This window comes from Carya illinoinensis, chromosome 8, assembly GCF_018687715.1.
Source record: "Carya illinoinensis cultivar Pawnee chromosome 8, C.illinoinensisPawnee_v1, whole genome shotgun sequence".
Taxonomy (NCBI): domain Eukaryota; kingdom Viridiplantae; phylum Streptophyta; class Magnoliopsida; order Fagales; family Juglandaceae; genus Carya; species Carya illinoinensis.
This window is the reverse complement of record NC_056759.1, coordinates 37,450,630-37,473,950: the sequence shown is the minus strand read 5'-3', so window position 1 is coordinate 37,473,950 and position 23,321 is coordinate 37,450,630. Positions and strand designations below refer to the sequence as shown.

Here is a 23,321-nt window from a genome sequence, read left to right as displayed (position 1 = left end):
AGCTGAACGCATGAACAGAACTCTCAACGAGCGTGCCAGAAGCATGAGGCTGAATTCAGGATTGCTTGAATGTTTTTGGGCTGATGCAGTTAACACTGCAGCCTATTTGATTAACCGGGGACCTTCAGTTCCCTTAAAGTTCGATCTACCAGAGGAAGTCTGGAGTGGAAAGAAGGTAAATCTTTCCCATTTGAAAGTTTTTGGCTGTGTATCATATGTTCACATAGATTCTACTGATCGTAACAAGTTAGAAGCCAAATCTAGAAAATGTTTTTTCATTGGTTATGGTGATGAAGAATTTGGCTATCGATTTTGGGATGATAAAAATCGCAAAATTATCAGAAGTAGAAATGTGATTTTCAAGGAGGAGATTCTGTACAAAGCTAGGTCACAAGCTGAACCTGAGGAGCAGCCAAAGAAACCTGAGGTTGTTGACTTTGATGTTACTCGAGTCAACACTGATCAGAACGAGGATCAAGAGAATGATGATACACAGATCGAACAACGTACACCACTCACTGTTATTCGAAGATCTTCAAGGACGATCAGGCCACCACAACGGTTCTCACCATCTCTACACTACATCCTGCTAATAGATAGTGGTGAACCGGAAAGTTATGATGAAGCTCTACGAATTGAAGATTCGATCAAGTGGGAGAAAGCCATGAAAGAAGAGATGGAGTCACTGATGTCAAATCAGACATGGGAGCTAACTAAGCTTCCAAAAGGCAAGAAGGCTTTGCACAACAAATGGGTGTACAGAATTAAGGAAGAGCACAATGGTAGCAAGCGCTACAAAGCCAGAATGGTCGTGAAGGGGTTTCAACAAAAGGAAGGTGTAGACTACACAGACATTTTCTCCCCAGTTGTAAAATTGACCACGATCAGGCTAGTGTTGGCAATTGTGGCTGCAGAGAATCTACATCTTGAGCAGTTAGATGTGAAGACTGCATTCCTTCATGGTGATTTGGAGGAAGACATCTATATGCACTAGCCACAAGGATTCTCAGTGAAGGGAAAAGAGAATCTAGTTTGCAAACTGAAGAAGAGCTTGTATGGCCTAAAACAAGCTCCGCGACAATGGTACCGAAAGTTTGACAACTTCATGTGCAGTAATGGATTTACAAGACTACAGGCTGACCATTGTTGCTATATGAAGAATTTTGACAACTCTTATATTATCCTACTGTTGTATGTGGATGATATGCTCGTTGCAGGATCAAGCATCGAGGAGATCAATAAACTGAAGAAGTAGTTGTCAAAGCAGTTTGAGATGAAGGATTTGGGTGCTGCAAAACAAATCCTTGGTATGAGAATTATTAGAGACAGGGCTAATGATACTCTTAGGCTCTCGCAGGAGGAGTATGTGAAGAAGGTGCTCAGAAGGTTTAACGTGGACAAGGCGAAACCAGTGAGCACACCCTTAGCTAGTCACTTTTGACTAACTAAGGATCAGTCGCCAAAGACGGAGGAAGAGCAAGAATGCATGAACAGAATTCCCTATGCATCTGCTATTGGTAGTCTTATGTACGCCATGGTCTGTACAAGGCCAGATATTGCACAAGCAGTGGGAGCTGTGAGCAAATACATGAGTAATCTAGGAAAGCAGCATTGGGAAGCAGTCAAGTGAATTTTGAGATATCTACAAGGCTCTTCAGATACATCACTATGCTTTACGAAAGCAGGTTTAAAGCTACAGGGATATGTAGATGCTGATTTAGCAGGTGACGTTGACAGCAGAAAAAGTACTACTGGATTTGTGTATACGCTGGGTGGTACAGTTGTATCGTGGGCTTCTAAGTTACAGAAGATCGTTGCTCTCTCAACTACAGAAGTGAAATACGTTGCTAAAACTGAAGCAGGGAAGGAAATGGTTTGGTTGCAGTCATTTTTGGAAGAATTGGGAAAGAAGAATGAAAAAGGTATTCTGCACAGTGATAGTCAGAGTGCTATTTTTCTTGCAAAGAATCCAGCCTTTCATTCCAGAACGAAACACATACAGTTGCGATACCATTTTATCCGATCTCTTCTCGATAGTGGACAACTGATACTTGAGAAGATTCGAGGATCGGAGAACCCAGCAGACATGCTCACAAAAGTAGTTACTGCTGACAAACTGAAGCTGTGTGTAGCTTCAGTTGGCCTCCGTACTTAAAGGCATGACTTGAAGTTGCTGTGATAGTTGCTATGAAGATATGTAGACTAATTTGTCTCCAAGTGGGAGATTGTTATGAGTGGAGACAACAATGAGTGGAGACAACAATTAGTGGGTTAGTGGGTTATGCAACCCACCCACCATTATCCTCTAGTTTATTATCAACCCACTTCCATAATTGATGCAGCAAATTGCTGCACCAATTACGGATTGCTCTCCTATAAATAGGAGAGCTTAATTGTGCAGAATATAGTGAGTGTGCGGAAGAAAAACAGAGGAAGAAAAAGGGTGAGCAGAAAGAGAAACAGAGAGAGTTTTTTTTTTTGTAAAGATTATTTCATAGTGAAATCACAGCAGCTGTGAACATAGGCAATTGCCGAACCACGTTAAATTTCATCTCTCATTTTGTTTAGGTTCATCTCTGCCTTCGACCAGTCCCCAACAATAACGAAGAAAAATCTTTTCATTGGCAACGTGCTTGCTGGGAAACATCTTGATTAGGCAGTATCTTGGTTTGTGGAATATTTTTTTTGATAAGTAAGATCGTGTAATATGGAACATGAAAGAAACAAGGAAGCAGAGACTCCTACAGAAGCACCCACTGAATCAGAATCTAACACGAAGAAATAAGAAGATAACGAAAATAGATCAGACTCACCTGTCGAGGCACCTATGAAACCAGATTATAAAAGGAAGGAAACAGAGGCATCTACTGGGCCTGAGTCACCAAAAAAGAAAACTTTGAAATCATTAAAGGCCGAATCAAAAATTGCAAAGAAGCCTCTTAAACTCCAGAAAAGATAATGGTTGTCCACAGACTCAATGGAAATGAAAAGAGAATAATAAGCGTGAATTGAAGGGCAACATAGAAAGCTGTAATAGTGGAGAAGAGGTTAAAGAACTGAATTCTAAAGAAAGCAATGAGAAGAACGTCATTAATGAAGAGCATATGGAGAAGAGCCATTAGCTTGATAATAACCAAGAGAATATGATTGAGTTGGAAAACCACAATCAAAAAGAGAGAAACAAGGAGGCCTCGAATGTCAGACGGTAGTACTGAGAGTCAAAAAGAACAAACAAAAACATGATGGCACTGATTTACAAAATTTTCATCTTATTTTATTTCCAAACATCCTCTCAGAAGAGCCAACATGATGAGAAGAATAAAGAAAAACTCAGCGGTTTGATGTTAAAAAAAAATGTCTCTATCTCGGCGTTGAATGATTTTAAGAATTATCGGATTTATTGAAAGATGATTTCCATTTAATTATTTGGGTGTTTCCATTGTTTCGGGAAGACTTCTGTTGGCACATTTTGAAGGCTTGATTAAGAAAGTTAGAGATCGCATAGATGGTTTGGAAGGCCCAATTGCTTTCAAATGGCTCTCGGCTGTTGCTGTTAAAGCATATTTTGCAAAGCATTCCTATCCATAGCCTTTCTATTTTACACACTCCGAAAGTAGTTTGGGTCATTGTTTCTTTTGAAATATCAGCATTCAGAATTTTTGTAATTTTTCCCTTAAGGCTAGGAATCTTAAAAAACTTTTTTGATTGGCTAAAGTTCATTCAACTCATGTGTTGCCTATCTACTCTCCTTAAGTCGCTAGAGTTGGTGACAGGAAAGTTCATGAAAGAGTAAGAGAAGTGTGGCCCCGTTATCATAAGGAAACACTTGCTAGGGATCCTTATACAAATGGTGATTCTAGCATATTTCAGTTGCCATCTTATGAAAAGGATCATCAGTGTCTTGTATACAGAGACATGGAAACTCTACCAAGAGAGGAGACTCCTTGGGACTTTTACTTGGTTGGAAAGGACTATTGAGCTTATGGTCCTGTGGGAGAGCACTTCCAAGATAACCTGGCCTTTTACATATAAATGCTGTCTCCACACAAAGAGAGACTATGCAGATTCTCTCTACTTGAATGAGAGAGAGTACCATGCTTATGGTCTTGGTGCTAGACGTGAAATGCCGTCCATTGTACATTTTGCAACTGCAACATTTGCTATTGGTTTAGGCCCCTATACAAAGGATCCATACCATGGTTATCATTATGGTGTTTCATCAGGTTCTTATCCTATTGGTGGAACACACCCAATTGAGAGTGCCAATTTACATCGGACATAAATTGATCAAGTGGGTAGTTTATACTCTACATATGCTGCTGATGCTTTACTGCACAAAGACAAGACACGTCATTATCAGGCTGCCCGCCCAGCTGAAGCGGTGCTTGTGCCAGTTTCGATACTCTTTTGCTGGTCTATCATTCCTACACCTCTGACTGAATTTGCATCTTGAACATATGTATCCATTTGTATTTGGACTCCTGTTTATTGGCTCCTGATGTGCATATGAGGCAATCTTCAGTTGCATAATGTATGGATGAGGGAACATGGGCTCCAAATTTGTACAAAACTGAGTGTAAGCGGCATTTTGATACCCATCAAAATTCTTTGGATACCTTTTATCTTGTCAAAGACTCAGAAGTGCTCTTTATTGATATATTATTATTTTCTTTTCTTTCCTTTTTATGATCACATTGATACTCCTTTTTTTTTTTTTTTTTTTAAATCTTCTTGAACTCTATTTGTCAATTGCGATTACTTTTGAAACAGATAAAAAATGTGGGACAATCAAACCTGGTCGATTAGTTGGTCAATGTTCTTGGGCTACCAACTACACATTGTATGACATCTATTCTTGAATTTCAAGGTAGCTAGAAACCTTGATTTATTTGTAAATTGGTTTGTGAGTGCTCTTAACTTCATCCTATACATTTGCTCATAAGTAAAGCCCTCTTGGACAACCAATTGGATATTCCATGGAAGGAGAGAAGAAAGAAAGAATTCAAATTCAAACCCTTTAAATATTTATTCTATTCATTTGTCACATCGAATTAAAATGAAAATGACCATTACATTAATGACTTGGAAGGTACAAAGAGATTAGAGAGGATCACGCGCATCCATTGGCGGATTCTCCAAGAAAAAGTTGCACACAATCGTTCAACACGTAATTTGATTAAATTACATCATAACGATATTCTAAAGTGAAAGTGTTATACGATTTTGAGATATAGGAAATGGTAAATGGATTACAAATTTTACTTCAGAAAAAGACTCAACAAACTTGTGTGAATGGTGATGCAGGAATGTAATAAATATTAATTTGACTTTTTAAGCAAGAAAACCTATGAATAGGCATTTAATAAGTAAATTTTATCCTTCCCTCAACAATTTGGTGGGTAAATAGATTTTATTTTATTTTCATATCAATAACCTTTAGGTTACTCCCATATAAAATTTAACATGTATTAACAGAGAAGCCGCTCTAAATCTAATTATGCTCCTTTATCTTTTTACTCCAAACTAAAAAGAAAAAAAAATTCTATAATAAGATTTAAATTTATAATTTTTTTTAAATAAATTTAAATCTTATAAATTAACATACTATCAATAATATAAATAGTGTATTTTATCAATAATGTAAATAATGCAGAGTCTTTGTGCCAACTTGCCAAGCAAACGATAAATAGGTAGCATTCCCTATTCGGCTTTTCAAAACTTTGATGCACAAATTCCTTGGAATTCGGAAAATTCGATGGAAGGTTAAATTTGGAATTATATTACAATTGGTTTACAACTATGTGTTAAATAATTAAAGCAAAAAAAAATAATTTTTTAATATAAAATTGTAGATAAATTATAAAATAGTGGGTGATGTATCATTGGTCGAGCCCCTCAGTTCTTTTACAAGTGCTATCATTATTTATTTATTTATTGTAATTAAACTATGCCCAGTCTTCATCGATTCGAAAAATCTGAACGTTTACAAGCTATTAACACTTCACCTTCACCTCAAAAATGTTGAGAGAGAAAAAGTCCTCGTTAGGGAGAGTCCAGTCCTCGATAGGGAGAGTCCTAAGTCAAGATCTATGGAAGACATTGAAGATCGCTGGAGTAACTTGAAGCTCACGGAGGAAGAAGAAGAAGTCATTGAGCTTTCCCAGGGAAGTGAAGAGGAAATATATCAGAAAGGAGAAAGAAGCTTAATGGGAAAAATATGCTCAGATCGTATAGTGGGAAAAGAGGTCATAGCAAGTGCTATGGGGAAAATCTGGAGAATAAGTAAACGTGCTGTGTTCCAAGAGGTAGGGAGAAACGTTTTCATTATTACGTTTGCAAACCATGCTGATAGACAGAGGATTCTGGACGGCAAACCGTGGCTCTTTGCGAACGTACTCTTCTTGATTACGGCCTACGATGGAAGCTTACAACCAGGGAAGATGAAAGCAGATAAAGAAGCTTTTTGGTTACAAATACATAATATGCCATTAGGATTCATGACGGAAGATTGGGGAAGGCGTATAGGAAAATCAGTAGGGAAGGTTCTAGATATAGATGCTGACGAGGATGGAGTGGGATGGGGTAAATGCTTAAGGGTGAAGGTCGAAATAGATTTACAGATACCTATAGCCAGAGGGAGAACTGTCATGGTAAACGGGAAGAAGGTGTGGCTTAATTTTAAGTACGAGAAGCTTCCCAAAATCTGTCTCAGTTGTGGATGGATTCTACACAATGAAAATGGTTGTGTGAAGACAGGAGGAAACAACCAAGATTCCTCTTCCCAGTTCGGCTCGTGGTTACGAGCAGAAGATAGCTATAGACGACGCCCTACTTTCATTCCCTCAAATGGTAACTCAAACGGAAGAGAGGAGGGACGACAAGACCCTACTAAGGAAGCAGAACTTGGTGAAACAGAGGGGTCTATCAGAAGTACCGCAAGTAGAAGACAGCCAGAGGTCCTCGGCCAGAAGCAAAACACAGAGCATAACGCCGGCAGCGAGACCTACGACTCCAGAGAGAGAATGGTGTCCGCAGATGTACGACAGAGAAATTTGGCGGGAAGAGGTAGCAAGCTTGACGCAGGGGCCGAGGACGATGGGACATGGCATGGGGCAACTCAAAGAGTAGGTGAGAACCAGCACAGCGAAGGAAGAATGCAGGAGGATGAAATTCAAGCTGGGCGGGAAATACTCGAAAGAAATAAGGCCTTGTTAGCTATGGGTCCGTTGGATAAGCCCAATAGAAATAACAGGCCCATCAACCAGACAACGGTCAAGACCCATGACGAAGAAAGGATGCCTACGCGGGAATTAACTAACTTCAACAACCAGCTTATTCCAAGTGAACAAGCAGATGGCGTCACATGCCCAAATCAAGGAAGCCGCAGATGGAAGCGTCAAGCAAGAGGACATGGATCCTCTCCTGTGGAAGGAGGATTACGACCGGGAGTTAAAAGGCCAGCAGAGACAAAGGAGGAGACCCCAACTGCACCTTTGAAAAAGAAAAGAGGTAAGAATCCTGGTCTAAAAAATAATGGCTTTATCTCGACTGAATCGGTGGAGGCTGGTGACCAGCCCCACCGAATGTTATGAAAATACTAAGTTGGAACTGTCGGGGGCTTGGGAACCCCCGAACAGTTCAAAGCCTTTGTTTTCAAACAAAGGAGAAAGCTCCCGATTTGGTCTTCCTGATGGAAACCAAGCTGTCTCAAGCAAGAGCCATTAAGGTGGCCAGGAAAGCTCGATATGAGTGCTGTGTAGCAGTAGATGCAATGGGAAGGGGTGGAGGATTGATGCTCATGTGGAAACAAATAATGAAGGTGGAATTAGTCAATTACTCCCAAAGACACATTAATGTAATCGTGAAAAGTGATGAGGATAATTCTAGTTGGCTATTGACATGCTTTTACGACCACCCAGAAACAAATAGAAGGAAGGAAACGTGGGAGCTGTTGCAGTCCTTTAATCCCAGGAACATGGGGTGGGGAGTAATAGGTGACTTTAATGAAATTTTGTCTCATGATGAAAAAGTAGGTGGAAGGATTAGAGCTGAAAGTCAAATGAGAGCATTCAGAGAAGTGGTTGAAGAATGTAGTCTGTTTGATCTAGGGTGGAGGGGGGCAAAGTACACTTGGTGTAACAGACATGAGAGTGAAACCTTCACTAAGGAGAGATTAGATCGAGGTATGGCAAACAAAAAGTGGATAGAGATGTTTCCAGATGCTAGAGTCAACACATTGGTGGCACTATGTTCAGATCATAGACCAATCCTTCTTGAGGGTACTAGTGGCAGGGGCCAGGGATCTCATTTCCATTACCAGTTTAAATACAAGATGAATTGGGCAAAAGAAGATGGTTGCAAAGAAACAGTAGCCGAGGCTTGGCAGAGAGAAGTTCAACATCAAAGGCAGAATAGCAGGCTGCAAAATAAACTAGAGCTGTGCAGCAGGAAGCTTCAGAAGTGGAGCAAGGATCTAAGAAGGAACAGACTAGCAACCATAAAACAGAAAACAGAAGAAATAAATCAGTTGCAAGAGGAAGAAAGAGCAGATAACATGAGTGACCTCAAGAGACTACAATCTGAGATTGGTTTTTTGCTAGACCAGGAAGATGCAAGATGGAAACAAAGAGCCAAAGTTCATTGGCTTACAAAAGGGGATAGAAATACAAAGTTCTACCATGCATGTGTCAACCAAAGAAGGAAAAAGAACAACATAAAGCAGATAGAGGATGGTGAGGGGAGAATGTTGAGTTCAAAGGAAGAGGTGGCAATAGGGTTCTGGCTCCATTTCAAACAGGTGTACCAATCAGCTAATCCATCTGAAAGAACCATACAACAATGCTTGAGTGGTGTAAGACATAGAATTTCACAACATAAGAGGGAGCATATGGACAGAGAGTTTACATCAGAAGAAGTTCTGGTAGCCCTTAAACAAATGTCCCCTTTCAAGTCACCAGGGCCAGATGGGTTCAGTGCAGGTTTTTTTCAAGACCACTGGGATATAGTGGGCTCTGAAGTGATGCAGGCAGTACTGAATTTTTTTAGAACAGCTGAAATGCCTACAGGTCTAAACCATACTCTTATAGCCTTTATTCTCAAGACAAGTACACCTAGATCAGTAAATGAATACAGGCCCATCGGCTTGTGTAATGTGTGGTACAAATTAATTTCGAAAGTCTTGGCCAACAGGCTGAAATCTGTGCTACAAGATATCATTTCTTGGAACCAGAGTGCATTTCTACCTGGTAGGCTGATCACTGACAACATAATGGTTGCTTACAAACTCTTACACACCATGCAAGCTAGGCAAAAAGGCAAAGAAGGCAGCATGGCCATCAAGCTAGACATGTCTAAGGCATATGACAGGGTGGAGTGGGGCTTTCTTCAATCAATGCTATCTAAATTGGGTTTCAGTGACAAGTGGAGGAAGCTGATTATGGTGTGTGTGGAAACTGTCTCTTACTCAGTAGTGGTGAATGGAACACCTGGAGCTGTATTTCGGCCTACAAGAGGATTAAGGCAAGGGGATCCTCTTTCCCCTTACCTTTTCCTGCTTTGTGCAGAAGGACTAAGCTCTCTCTTAAAGAATGCTGAAGTAAGGGGTCTCATTAAAGGAGTAGCAGTTGCAAGGGGGGGCAAAAGAATAAATCACCTTCTGTTTGCTGATGATTGCGTGATGTTCTGCAGATCCAAGTTAGAAGAATGGTCAGTCTTAGCTCATTTGCTAAAAATCTATGAGGAAGCATCAGGGCAAACCTTGAACAGACAGAAAACCTCCATTCTTTTCAGCTCAAATACAAGGCCTGAGGCAAGAACATGCATCCTTCAACAAGCTGAGGGTGTAGTATGTGGGAATTACAATAAGTATCTTGGATTGCCTACCACGGTAGGAAGATCTAAGTATAACACATTCAGGGGCCTGAAAGAAAAGATATGGAAAAGGATTAACAGCTGGAAGACTACCTTTCTGTCTTCTGCAGGAAAGGAAGTCATGATCAAGAGTGTTTTACAAGCCATACCAGCATACACAATGAGTGTATTCAAGATGCCAAGTGTACTTCTTAAAGAAATAGAGTCAATGATTGCCAAATTCTGGTGGAACCATAGAAAGGAAGGTAGGGGTATTTACTGGAAAAGCTGGAGCAAACTTGGAACAGCAAAGAATAAGGGGGGGTTGGGCTTCCGAGACCTTAACTGCTTCAACAGAGCTCTCTTAGCTAAGCAAGGATGGAGAATTATACAAGAACCTGCATCACTGCTGGCTCAAGTCTTCAAAGAGAAATACTTCAAGACAGGCAACCTAATGGAGGCTCGAGTAGGCTACTGCCCATCACAAATATGGAGGAGCTTAATGTCAGTAAAGGATCTGATAAAGACAGGTCTAATGTGGAGAGTTGGCAATGGAAGAAGCATTAAAATATGGAAAGACAAGTGGGTGCCTATATCTTCTACATTTAAAATTCAAACACCAAACAAGATACTGGACTATAACGCAACTGTCAGTGAGCTCATTGAAGATGAAAGCAAAACCTGGAAAAAAGAATTGGTACAAGCAATCTTCAGTCAAGAGGAAGCCAAGAGAATTTGCAGCATTCCTATTAGTGTAAAAGGGATGGATGACAAAATGATATGGGGACTATCAGAAAAAGGGACATTTACAGTAAAGAGTGCCTATCATGCAGACTTGGGGATCAAGAACCAAAATATGGGAGAAACTTCTAGTGGAGATCAAAGCAAAGGGCTGTGGGGGAGGCTGTGGAGATTAACAAGCTCGGGCAAGGTGAAAATATTCCTATGGAAGGCTCTCAATGGCATACTTCCCACGAGGAGTACTCTCTTCAAGAGAAGGGTTACTGACAACTCAACTTGCCCCATATGCAGCAGAGAAGAAGAAACTGACATACATGTGCTATGGGACTGCCCTGCAGCAGTTGATGTTTGGGGCGAGGACTGCAGTCCAGTCAGAAAGTGGAGAAGGAGCTTTGGGGACTTCACGTCATTGTGGTCTGAGCTCCAGTCTAATTTAGAGGAAGGACAACTCCACATAGTAGCCGAGGTGTTCTATGGCCTGTGGAGGAGAAGGAATGCTATGGTTTTCGAAGGGAAATTCAAGGGGCCATGCGTGTTGTTCCAACAGGCAGTGAGAGATGCAGAGGCAGTTACATCGGCTCATGAAAAACAAAGAGAGGATCAAACAAGGCCAGTAGAGACAGTGAGAACCGTATGGAAACCTCCAAGCCAAGACTTTCTGAAGGTGAATGTAGACGCAGCAGTGGATTCTAAAAGAGGAAAGGTGGGAATTGGCGTAGTAGTGAGGGACTTCAGAGGAGAGGTGCATGTGATAGTTGCTGCCCCTAAACAACTAACAAGGAATGCTAGTGCAGCAGAGAGTCAGGCCATGCTTAGAGCAATTCTTTTGTGCACTGAACTGGGACTCACTCGGGTGCAGTTGGAGGGTGATGCAAAAGTGGTAGTGGAAGCAATCAACTCCAGACCCTTTAACTCATCTTGGGATGGACAGGTGATAGAGGACATCAAGGCAGCGATGCAGGAGCAACCTGGTTGGTCTGTAGCTTTTGTAAGGAGAGAGGGCAATGGTGCAGCACACGCAGCTGCTAGGTTGGCTCTATCCTTAGATACTGAAGGTGTGTGGGTGGAGGAGGTACCAAGTGAGGTCCTTCCGGCCATTGTATCGGACCTACATAGTTATGTAATGACAGGTTAAATGAATCAAACTTTCATTTCAAAAAAAAAAAAAAAAAAAAAAAACACTTCACCTTCACCAATTGTCAGCGTCATCTATGCTATTTCTCCCTTCTATGAAAGGCCATTTTCAACATGACTTATGCTCGATAATATATTACCTTAAAGATCCTGTCGTGAGTGGTGGACGACAGTGGCAGCTGGGTTTCCACTTCTCTTCTTCTTCTTCTTCTTCTTCTTCTTCTGTCTTATGATTGGATTTTCTGTAATGGTAAGACCGTAGGTGTTCTGTATAATTTGGCCTCCCAACAAATCAGCGATTTGGAATCATCTCTTCCCTTCCGTTTCCTTTTGTTTATGGAGATTACGCTTTCTTTCTCATTTATAGTCAACGCTTATCTTTTTTCCCTTTATGATGGCACCCATGCATTTCAGATGTTTTTAGCTAGTGAATTCCCAACCTGTTTCATGGGCTGGAATCATTCCATGTGCTTATATTGGCCATCAAACTGAGTGGCGAGTGTTGTACTTGAAAAGAGTGACAAGTGACAATGGAGGGAGATGCGAAGGTTAGGGTTCAAAAACCCATATCGGGTCTCGGGAAGCTTCGGAGATGGAGGGAATCCGAATGTAGAATGCGAAACGCACCGTGTAGCAAACCCAATGAAACGCACCGTATCATTTTCCACATGGATTCCGTCAGTTTTTCGTGCGCAACTTCCTGCGCAAGTCCCCTGCATCCATCATTTTCCTTTTTTCGATTTTCCTCTGTTTTGGTTTGACCGCATAATTGCTCAAAGGGGAAAAAAAAGTGGTCAAAAAGAAACAACTGTTGTGGTTGTGAAGAAAACACCTCCTACTTCGTAAAAGATGCTACAATTTCGTAGGTTCCTGCAAGGAAAGAAGGAAGGAAACACTCCATCGTATACGTAGGAAACTGCTTGTTCTCCCCTAATAAATACAGCAGAGCAGAGATAGGCAATCCTCCACAATCACAATCCAGGGTTTTAAATAGAGAAGAGAAAACAAAAACAAAAAAGGAATCTCATTTGGGCTTGAGAGAGAGAGACAGATGGGGAACTGCTATTCGGACGTGGAAGGAGGAAAGCAAGCCGTGGGTGGGGTCCAACAGAGCCCCACAGCTACCAACAACAACAATGCCGGCCACAACGACGCCGTTGAGTTCTTCTACAGGTCTCGGGGTCTCCATCAACGCTTCACCCGAGTCGAGGTAGTGACTGCCATTCTAACGCCTATCTATATATATATATATATATATATATTACACGCACACAGAACTGTATTATGCATTTGTATTAGCTGTGCTGCTCTCTATTATCTACCCCACATTGGCTCAGACTCTTGATATTCTTTACTCTGTTTATCCCCACGTTGGCTGAAATTCGTATCGTTATTTATTTTCTATCCCAGATTGGCTTAGGTTCTTACTATTCTCATTTTACTTGATTATTACGTTGGCCATTGCCCATAAAATACAATGAGAACAAGAATAATATGAATACGATTATTATTTTTTTAAAATTGTGATTACTTTTTTCTTCTCCAGTAAAGTTTCTCCCCTGCAATACTATTCTTATAGAAATGCAAGGTTCAAAACTTGATTGAAAAAAGGTTATCCAGAAAGAGTAAATAATAAAAATTTTGTATTCATGTTAGTGTTATGGTTTTGTTTACAATACATATATGTTTAAAATTATCAAAGAAGTCGTTTTCGTTGCATGGTAGAGGATCGGTTTGTGTGTATTTCAAAGGTGCTGAAATGTTACATCCTTAACGCTCTTCAAGCTATGAGTTTCGCTTGATAAATGAAGCATGAGGGGCATACAGCGCAATGTTGCCTCTGATATTCTGTCATTTAAATGTTTGGCCTATTACTAGTTTCTCAGAATCAGGAATGGATAGCATGGTCGGGGTGCCTGTGTTTTGGCGCTTAGATGAAGGATGATGTTTTGATTGACTAAATTGATACCCCACATTGTAACCAACTTCTTAAATTTAAGACTGCAGTAAAACGAGCTAAATATTTTAACGGAATATTAGTAAATTGGAGACTAATGAGGTTGTATGAAGCAACATGTTGCCTTTTTGTATTGTGCAGGAGTTGAAAATTTCTCATTTTTAAGTGCCAAAGGTTGAAGTGCCACCTATATTCTTGGAAAGGGTTACCTGCCATTTCTTTCATCTCCAACAGATGGAAATTGTGCAATTCTGTTGCCCCCTACTAGAAAGAAATGGGTGGAATAACGGCAAGCTCCAAAACAGTATATTGCCTGACAAAAATTTTACAGGGGATGGGATTGGTTATCAGTATTATAAGAGATTTCGACATCTGGAATTGTTCTTTTATCTGCATGCGTGGCTCTTTTGTTTTTAGTTTCTTTTTATTTATGTCTGTACTGGTAACTCATTTTTTTTGCCTTTTCAAAATGTATTCATGTATTTTAATCTGTGCTGCAGTTATCCCTATCAGCAATTAACTTGCGAGATCGTGACATCATTTCAAAGGTATTCCTCTAAACATAACCATATGTTTGATAGTGATGTTTACTGAGGGTTTATACTATCGTCTTTCCTTTGCCGAATCATTTGTTTAACTGCTCTAATGTCCACCTTCATCACCTATATATTTTCTATGCTTAGCACGGACTGGAAATTATGATCCAAACCACACTTAGAATTTTTATGAATTCAAGACTCTGGTATAATATTTCTCGAGTTAACATAATTCTATGAATTAATCAGTTCTAAATTTTGTGATAACTATCACACTTTTGGTTCATTATGTTGAAGTACATTTTACTATGTGAGTTTCACTTCAAGATACAACCAAAACAGAGGGGATATGGGCATGTGAGCTAATCATTACTTTATGTTAAGCTACTATTTTTATTCGTTCTGTGTACTTGGGCTATGTCTATTTACCTATAAAAAAAAGTTTATGTTACTATTTTGACAGTATTTTGTTTACATAAGATATTTGTAGCCATACTCTTGTAATGAGCTGGATTACTATGTATGTGGATTGATAACTGTCTTGGTTAGTATGGGTAGTTACTATACACTGATGAAAAACCTGGGTAAGAAAACTACAGTGCTCAGTGATATAATTAGTGATATAATTTAGTTTGATCTGTTTTTGGTGTTCTTAATGATATATTAGTTTGTACTTGTGTCTTGTGTTTACTGATCAGGAGGATATATGTCTTCCATTAGGACTTTCTCAAACAAGAAATGGATTTCAAATTTGAAGAGTTTCTTGCTTCTTCTGTATCTCTTCAGCTTAACGTTTGGATGACTAAATCCTGGACACCATCTTTGTTTGCTCAAAATTGCTAGAAAATGAGTTAACACCCCAAGTTTCTGGAGTTTTTCTTTCTTCTCAAGTTTATGAATAGTTTTCATGGGATTCCCATCCTGGTAGTGTTCGGTTTACATTTACCATAAGTAGTATTTACATGGGTAGCGAGCTAAACTAATACTTCATGTTGACTGTTTCTGGAAAAAAGGTGTTTATTTAGCTTTCAAGGTTTGAGTTTTTCAATACACAGTAGTTTGTTTATGTGTGTATTTTGGTCAGGATTGTCTTACTGTTGTTTTAGCTAAAAAAGATATTGTTATGTTCAGAGTGATCCCATGGTAGTGGTATATGCGAAGAATATAGATGGAAAACTAGAGGAGTTAGGCCGCACTGAGGTTATACTGAATAGCTTGAATCCCACGTGGATAGAAAAAGTTACAGTTGCATTCTAGTTCGAGATTGTACAGCCATTGGTGTAAACTTTACAAATTCATTTGAAGTTCATCTTTTTTGTAGATATACTTCTTTCTTATTACGGAAATTCCTGTTTTGATTTGACTGCTTTTGACTCACTCGCGTTTCCCTTCTTTATTTTCGCTCCAGATTTCATGTATATGATGTTGATACCAAATTTCACAATATACCTGTGAAGGTACATTATAGTTTCTGCTCTCAAGTATCTAATGTTTTAAATCTTTGTACGTTATGTTTTTCCAATTATAATTTGTACCAACGATATACAAGAAAAAGTGTACATGCTAAGTGTTTCTGTAGTATCTCTTCCAATACTTTTAAGTGCTGAATACCGCAATTTGCAAGTTAGAACTCTTTTACACTGGGGAATAAAAGCTGGGTACTGGTTTTTCTGAGAAAATATGTGTTAGTTAGATGACATTATACTTTCACTAGCCTGTTCAGTTGTATTTTTGTTGATACATGGTTAAACACATTGAATTGGCAAAAAACATTAATTCGAGAGCAATAATAAACGACTTTTGGATGCCAACTGTATGTTCATGTCAGCCTAAGTTATTTGGACAATATATATAGATGCAGCCATGCATCGTATAACTGTATAACTTGTAAGACCGACATGGGAAAGTACTCACTGAATGGTGTGCAGCAGTTTGCTTGCTTAATTCGGTCACATATTTTGTACATCTATGTGTGTGGAGGGGGTCAACTACCTCAATTGTGATTAATGAATGAGTACTTTCAAAAGATTGTCACTGTTTTTAATCATAGATTCATAGTCATGTGAGAAAAGAAACTAACTTATGGGAGAAGTGCAGATAAAATCTGAGTTGGATCAGAGACAAAACGCCAGAGGAAAACATAATGTTAAACTATTACCATATGATTTGTAATTTTTAGAAAATTTGTAAGAACCATTTTTCTATTGCACTTAATAAATATATCTATTCTGTTGTGTTTCAGACACTAAAATTGAAGGATCATGATTTTCTTGGAGAGGCCACGTGTGTTCTATCAGAGGTATGCTGTCTTGGGATCAATCAGGCTCATTGAGAATGCATATGCATTTTCACTAAGTTGTTGCAAATTGAGTATAAAATTATATCAATTTTCAGAATTTTTGTATTAAAAACTTCAATAGCAGAAAGACTATTGTGAGAGCTTCTTCCCCAATTACGTGATATATTAAGATATTAGGTTACCATCGATGCAGTTGAAGAGCATGTTGCAATTGCTGCCATTTTTAACCTTACTGAACATCAAATCCTTCCCCCCACTTCCATGGCAGGTACTTACCAAACAAAATCGGAGTTTAACCCTTAATCTTCGTAGTAAAATTGGGCATGTGGGTTTGAGGAACTTAGGGGTACTCACCATCCATGCAGAGGAAACAGTTGCTTCAAGGAGGGTTGTTGAGATGATGCTCCATTGTTCTTACTTGGATAACAAGGACATATTTTCTAAAAGTGTATGTATTTGCAAAGCTTTATGTTACATATGCATGTATATTTGTTGTTTGTTTCATCCTTAAAATTCATCACTTTATTCTAGGACCCTTTTCTAAGAATATCTAGAATTGTGGAGAGTGGAGGCTCCATTCCAATATGCAAGACTGAAGTAGTGAACAACAATTTAAATCCAAAATGGAAACCCCTATGCCTGAGTATGCAGCAGTTTGGAAGTAAGGTAAACTTGTCACCTTATGATTTGGTCACACTATATTATAGGATATTCTGCTATTTGGACGATTAGGAAGATGCATGTGGTGCATGAAATTTGACTTGTTGCAGGATAACCCATTGATTATCGAGTGCTTTAATTTCAATAGCAGTGGCAAACATTCGCTTATTGGGTAAGTGGAATTTAGTTAATCTGCGGATTCATTTTTGCTTGGTTTCCCTTGTTATCTGAGTTTAGTCTCTAGTTCTAAAGAAGATACTGTTCTTAAATTTACCATATCAGTAAAACTTCAGAAGTCAGTGGCCGACTTGGAAAAACTTCAAGAAGGTAGAAGTGGTGAAAATCTTACTATAACATCTCATCATGGTCACAAGACGGTACTTATTCATAATTGCAGTAGAATTTATTAAAATATTTCAGTTTATTCGTTTTATTTGAATTTGCATTTGTTCAATGATTCATCAATATAGGTTTTGAAGGGAGAGCTCTTTGTGGATCAATTTTTTGAGAAGGAACAATACAGCTTTCTTGCTTACGTTTCTTGTGGATTTGAGCTTAACTTTATGGTTGCAGTTGACTTTACAGGTAAGTAATTTCTGGAGGACTATTTATACACGTGATAATTGATTTTTTTTTTTAATTTTTTGTTCTCTTTTTTCTGGTTGTAAATGTTTTGCCCGAATTTCTTATTCATAATTTGAGTAGTCAATTTTAATTTGTCCAGCCTCAAATGGAAATCCTCAAAACCCAGATTCTTTACACTACATTGATCCTTCCGGCCAGTTGAATTCTTATCAAAAGGTGAGTCTGTGCATCCTGATCTGGTGCTTTCAACAACGTATTATTTTGACTCCAAAACTAGTATAGGCAAATTCTTTGGATCGATTGGCATGTCCTTACTCTCCTCCATATCAAGTTCTCCTATATGAGCTCATGAGTTATATTTTCATTATGATATTGATGCTCAAATTTACCTCCCCACATATAACACTGACCTGAGAAATTTGTTGTTATCTTGATTTGGTTCATATATATATATATATATATATATATTTTATGAAGTTTGGTCCATAAACATGTTTCTAAATTGCTTTCTTTTATTTATTTTATAACTCAATTTGATCAAGTGGCTCGTTTTTAATATCCAATTTGCTTTCTTGAGCTTTTGAGAAAAACAAGTTTATTTGTTCTGGTTTGTTAAGTGGGCCTTCTGTTAGCCTGTATTGAAAGAAATTATTGTTGATGGGTGAAGTTATTATCTACTTGATAACTGAATTTGTTTCAGGCTATAATGGAGGTTGGGGAGGTCATTCAATTTTATGATTCTGATAGGCGCTTTCCTGCTTGGGGCTTCGGTGGGAAAACATTTGATGGAACCATCTCACATTGCTTCAACCTGAATGGAAGCGCAGGTAGCTTTGAGGTGAGAGAAGCCCATTTTATAATTATTGTTTCTTCGTCTTTGATGCAACATTTTGGTTTGCATGTACTGGCATTTCCACATAACTATCGCCATCTTGTTTGCCCTCCTGCAATACTTTAGTTAATCCCTGATTTTCGTTTGTTCCAACCTGTTTATCTCATCATTGTTTGTTCTTAAAAAATTTAATATTTATCCTTTTTTCTTTGTTTGCTTTTTTTTCTTCCTCTACCACTTCTAGTTATGAATAGTGTCATAGTCAGCTTCAACCAAATAAGTAAGAAGTTGGTACAAGCATTAGTTGAAAAAACACCGAGTATAGATTAACCACAACACATGCAAAACTGTCATATACAATAATTTTAGATATGCAATTAATAGGCTTTAGAAAGTCTTTATGGTCCTTCAAAATTTTTTGTAAGTAAATGAAAACTTTGAAAATCAAATGGATCGGGTTATCACCCAATACTCTTCATAATATTATGTGTTACACTCTACGGTGCTTTTTTTCTTCCTTGTACAGTTGTTAACATAATGAAAATGATATGTACCGTATAAGACTCATTGAAATCAAGTGATTTTTCATTGTTGCATAGCATACGTATCATCCTTATGAAAACTACATGTTCATACTCCTCAAGTAATGCATTTAGCTTCTAATTTTCAATAGGTCGAAGGAGTTGAAGGCATCATGTCTACTTATGCAAGTGCTTTACATAATGTTACTCTGGCTGGACCAATGTTGTTTGGCCAAGTGATTAAAACAGCTGCCCAAATTTCAAGCCAATCCGTTTCATACAACAGCAAAAAGTACTTCATCTTGCTCATTATTACGGTAAATAGAATAGTTGACTTCATAATTTGATGCCTCTTTCCACCTTCAATCCTTCATTTGGTAATCAAATAAATTGTCACCTTTTCTAGGATGGAGTCATTACAGACCTTCAAGAAACGAAAGACGCTTTGGTGAAGGCATCTGATCTTCCACTATCAATTCTTATAGTGGGAGTGGGAGGTGTAGATTTTGGACAGATGGAGGTATGGCATTGTTTTTCTAGAACTTGAACTTACCCTCATATGTTATTCTGTCATCTAACTTAGTTTTTATGACAGGACCTTGATGCTGATAAAGGACAACAATTAGAGAGCTCTACAGATCGTGTTGCTACACGTGACATTGTACAGTTTGTTCCAATGCGAGATGTTCATGGTAAGTACATAATGGCACGTGCACGTATGGAGCTAAAAATTGGGTCTAGATGCATGTGTCTTTACCAAACCGAAAGAACTATAATAAAATGTCTCTTTTGGTACAATTCAACTAAGAGATTGTGGTCTTGTGACTCAGAGCCACGGTGGTAATGATACACCATAATTAACTGCTTTGGAGTGTTGGGAGAGTCCCATGCTCACATCTTCCCTATTCTCAAAATAATAAGCAAGAACAAATGTTTGCTTCTAGCAAAAAAGAAGACAGTCTGTTTTCTCGAAAAAGGATGGAAACTGTTGAGGAAGGGGACGCATGGGCCTCATGCACCAATCAAAATATTGATCTTGTGGTGGTGGATCGTAGATCGACAAGCAGCCAAATCAAAGATAAGGCACGTGGTGATCATAAGTGGATTGAAAAAAACAAATTGAGAGTTTACACTTCCAGCAAAATGGTGTCAGGGTAAGGAAAATGGAGGTGAAAACGAAATGAAATGACTGGAAAACACTTTAGGGACTTGAGGTGCAAGTAAAGGAGAGTTAATTGCCGAAAAGAGAGCAGGTGGGGGGTGGCGAGTGCCGCTGATGCCTATCGTTGATGGCAAGTGGCAGTATGTGTGGTTGTTTGGTACTTGAGTGCGGTGGTTGTGAGTGATCAAATGGTGGGGATTCTATATATGGTGGGCTAGTGGTGGTTGGAACCGATTAGATAGCAGTAGAACTAACCTCCAAGACTTAACAAAATAGAGACAAAAGAAGGAAGAAGATGAGGGAAATTTTTTTAAAAAAACTGGAGAAATGGAATGAGAAGATCTAGAATGGGGAGAAGATTGAGGAAGGAATGAGATAAAGGGGAGGGAGAAGTTGGGAGGTACTTCGTTCCTCACAGCGTGAGGTTGGGAGGGAGAGTTTTTTAGAGACAGTTAAGAGCTTTTTTGTGGGAAGAGAGAAAGCAACAAAACCACATTGTTGATTGTAATGCCTTGCTAGATAATTATTCAATGATGGAGTGAAGAAAGGATTAAAGGGTGGGTTTGAACACTGAAATTGTGTCTGACGGAGATGTTGCATGAACTGCTGTTGCCATGCACCATTATCCTTGTCCTTTATTTTCCGTCTTTTTTTGTAACTCTTTATGGATTAAACATTGACCAACCAAGGTTGACCAACACCAAACAGCTTGGCTCCTTCATTTACAACCCAAAAGTCAGTTCTACTTCACTTTTCAGTTGACGTTTGTATCATCTGTTTGGGCCTATTGACTTTTGTATCAAATGACATGAACAGTTTCCTTTTACTTTTATCTTGTTGCAGCTGTTTTGTTTTTGCTTCAACCTCATCTTATAACTTCAACTATAACATACTTGTTGTGTGGTATGTGCAGGTGGGCAAATTTCTATGGTCCAGGCTCTTTTGGAAGAGCTACCAGAATAGTTCTTGACGTACATGCGATGCAGAGATATCAAGCCACGCCCTCTCCATGAAGCCCAAGTGTCTAGTCCTTGAGTATAAGTACCAATTCCACAAAAGGTCGATATATATCGACGACACACAGGTTGGATAAGGTATGATATATACCGTTGATCAACAACAATTGCCAAGGTTTTCTAAAGGCTGTCCCACCGTTAGATTGACCTACCTGAAAGAAGGTACTGTTTCCTTTTTCCTTCGTGGGTGTGGGCAATGAGTTACAGTTTTAATGCCAAGAACGAAATAGGAGGGTATATGAGATTGTTCAATGTCCCTCTCTCCCCCCTCGAAAGAAACCCCCACCGAGAGCCTCTTCTTTTGCTCCAATTTTTTTTTTTTAAATCCGCTCAAGCCATTAAAGGCCAGATACATTGTATTTCATCCATTCCACAATCTCACTTGCACGCCACCAATGGAAACGTCAATTCTTCATCAACCTCTTCCACCATACAAAAGAAGTCTTCCGCATTTGCGTGGTTGTCAAAAGCCATTTGCTGCACATGTAACAATCACCACATGCATGCTGCCCATATGGTATTGATTTTGGCCTTATTTTAAAGCTACTCTCTTCTAATTGGCCGCTGGTTGGCTTACTAGCATTTTTTTCCTTATTTTCTTGATTTTTTAGTCTTTTATTTCAAGAACTTTGAACTTCAAATCTAGGCTTTAATTGCAGCCATGCATGCACCACCCAAATGTCTCCTCATTCAGTTTACGACTCACTCTTCTACTATTTTGATCAATGTGCGTATGAGCCATATATGCCATTGTCTGTACATGCATGGTCCTCATGTACCGTCACACCACTACAACGTACTCTCCCCTTCACGGCCCTACCAATTGTACTTCCTTCACTCCTTTTATAGTCAACTTCATCCTCACTTCATTCTAACATACCTTTTATTTAAGGATGTTTGGTGCTTGGACGTGTAGAACATGAAAAAAAAAACACTAAGTTTTTACTTGAATATTTTAAAAATAAAGAAATCCAAAAAGACAGATCTACAAATATAGGAACTCAGGTCTACAAACATAGAAAATTAGATCTACAAACACATATACTCATATCTACAATTACAAAAACTCAGATATAGCCAAAGTGGACAATGACCAACGAGAGAGGAAAGTGATATACAAACATAGAAACTCAAATCTAGCCAAAGTGGACAATGAGAGAGGAAAGTGATATACAAACTGTGAGAGAGAGAGAGAGAGAGAGAGAGAGAGAGAGAGAGAGAGAGAGAGAGAGAGAGAGAGAGAGTATGTACCAAGTAGCAAGAAAAAATCGAGAGAAGAAATTGACATTAATAGACAACGGCCACTGCTCGTCACTAGTGGCAAAGGATTGATTTTAAGGATGCTAGGGTTTCGGGGGGAGAGAGAGAGAGAGAGAGAGAGAGAGAGAGAGAGAGAGGAATGTACCAAGTAGCAAGAAAAAATCGAGAGAAGAAATTGACATTAATAGACGACGGCCACTGCTCGTCACTAGCAGCAAAGGATTGATTTTAAGGATGCTAGGGTTTCGGAGAGAGAGAGAGAGAGAGAGAGAGAGAGAGAGAGAGAGAGAGAGAGAGAGAGAGAGAGAGAGAGAGAGAGAGAGAGAGAGAGAGAGAGAGTGGAATTACTTAATCCAATGTCCATAGAAACAGTAGCCCCAAAGAAAAATATAGAACTTGTTGTGGGCTAAAGCCAAGCACATTCCAGGCAGCAAGCCCTCCCAGAGCAGCAGCAAGTTGTAGGTTTTTTTTTTTCTATTGAACCAAGTGTTGCATCCACCAGTGACAAAAGAGGCAATGCTTCGATTCATTCAGCCTCAATTCATCCAAGGAATAAAGTCTTTGGGGCACCTGCATCATTGACTCCCTTGTATGGTGAAGAACCAATCTTTATCAACTTTGGACAAGTATACAGGGAGAACAACTATCTACTAGCGATATGCAGATACATAAAATTGTAAAACAATGAATTACAATTCTATTTCTGAATCATAAATCAGACTACATCTTTGTTAGAAATAAGACTTGAAGTTGAAGTTGAAGAAGGAAT

General features: G+C 38.9%; 1 pseudogene; it reads left to right on the top strand.

Annotated features, from left to right (window-relative positions):
• The first annotated feature begins 12,053 nt into the window (after positions 1-12,053).
• On the top strand, positions 12,054-22,882 carry LOC122318009 (annotated as a pseudogene).
• The last annotated feature ends 439 nt before the right edge of the window (positions 22,883-23,321 follow it).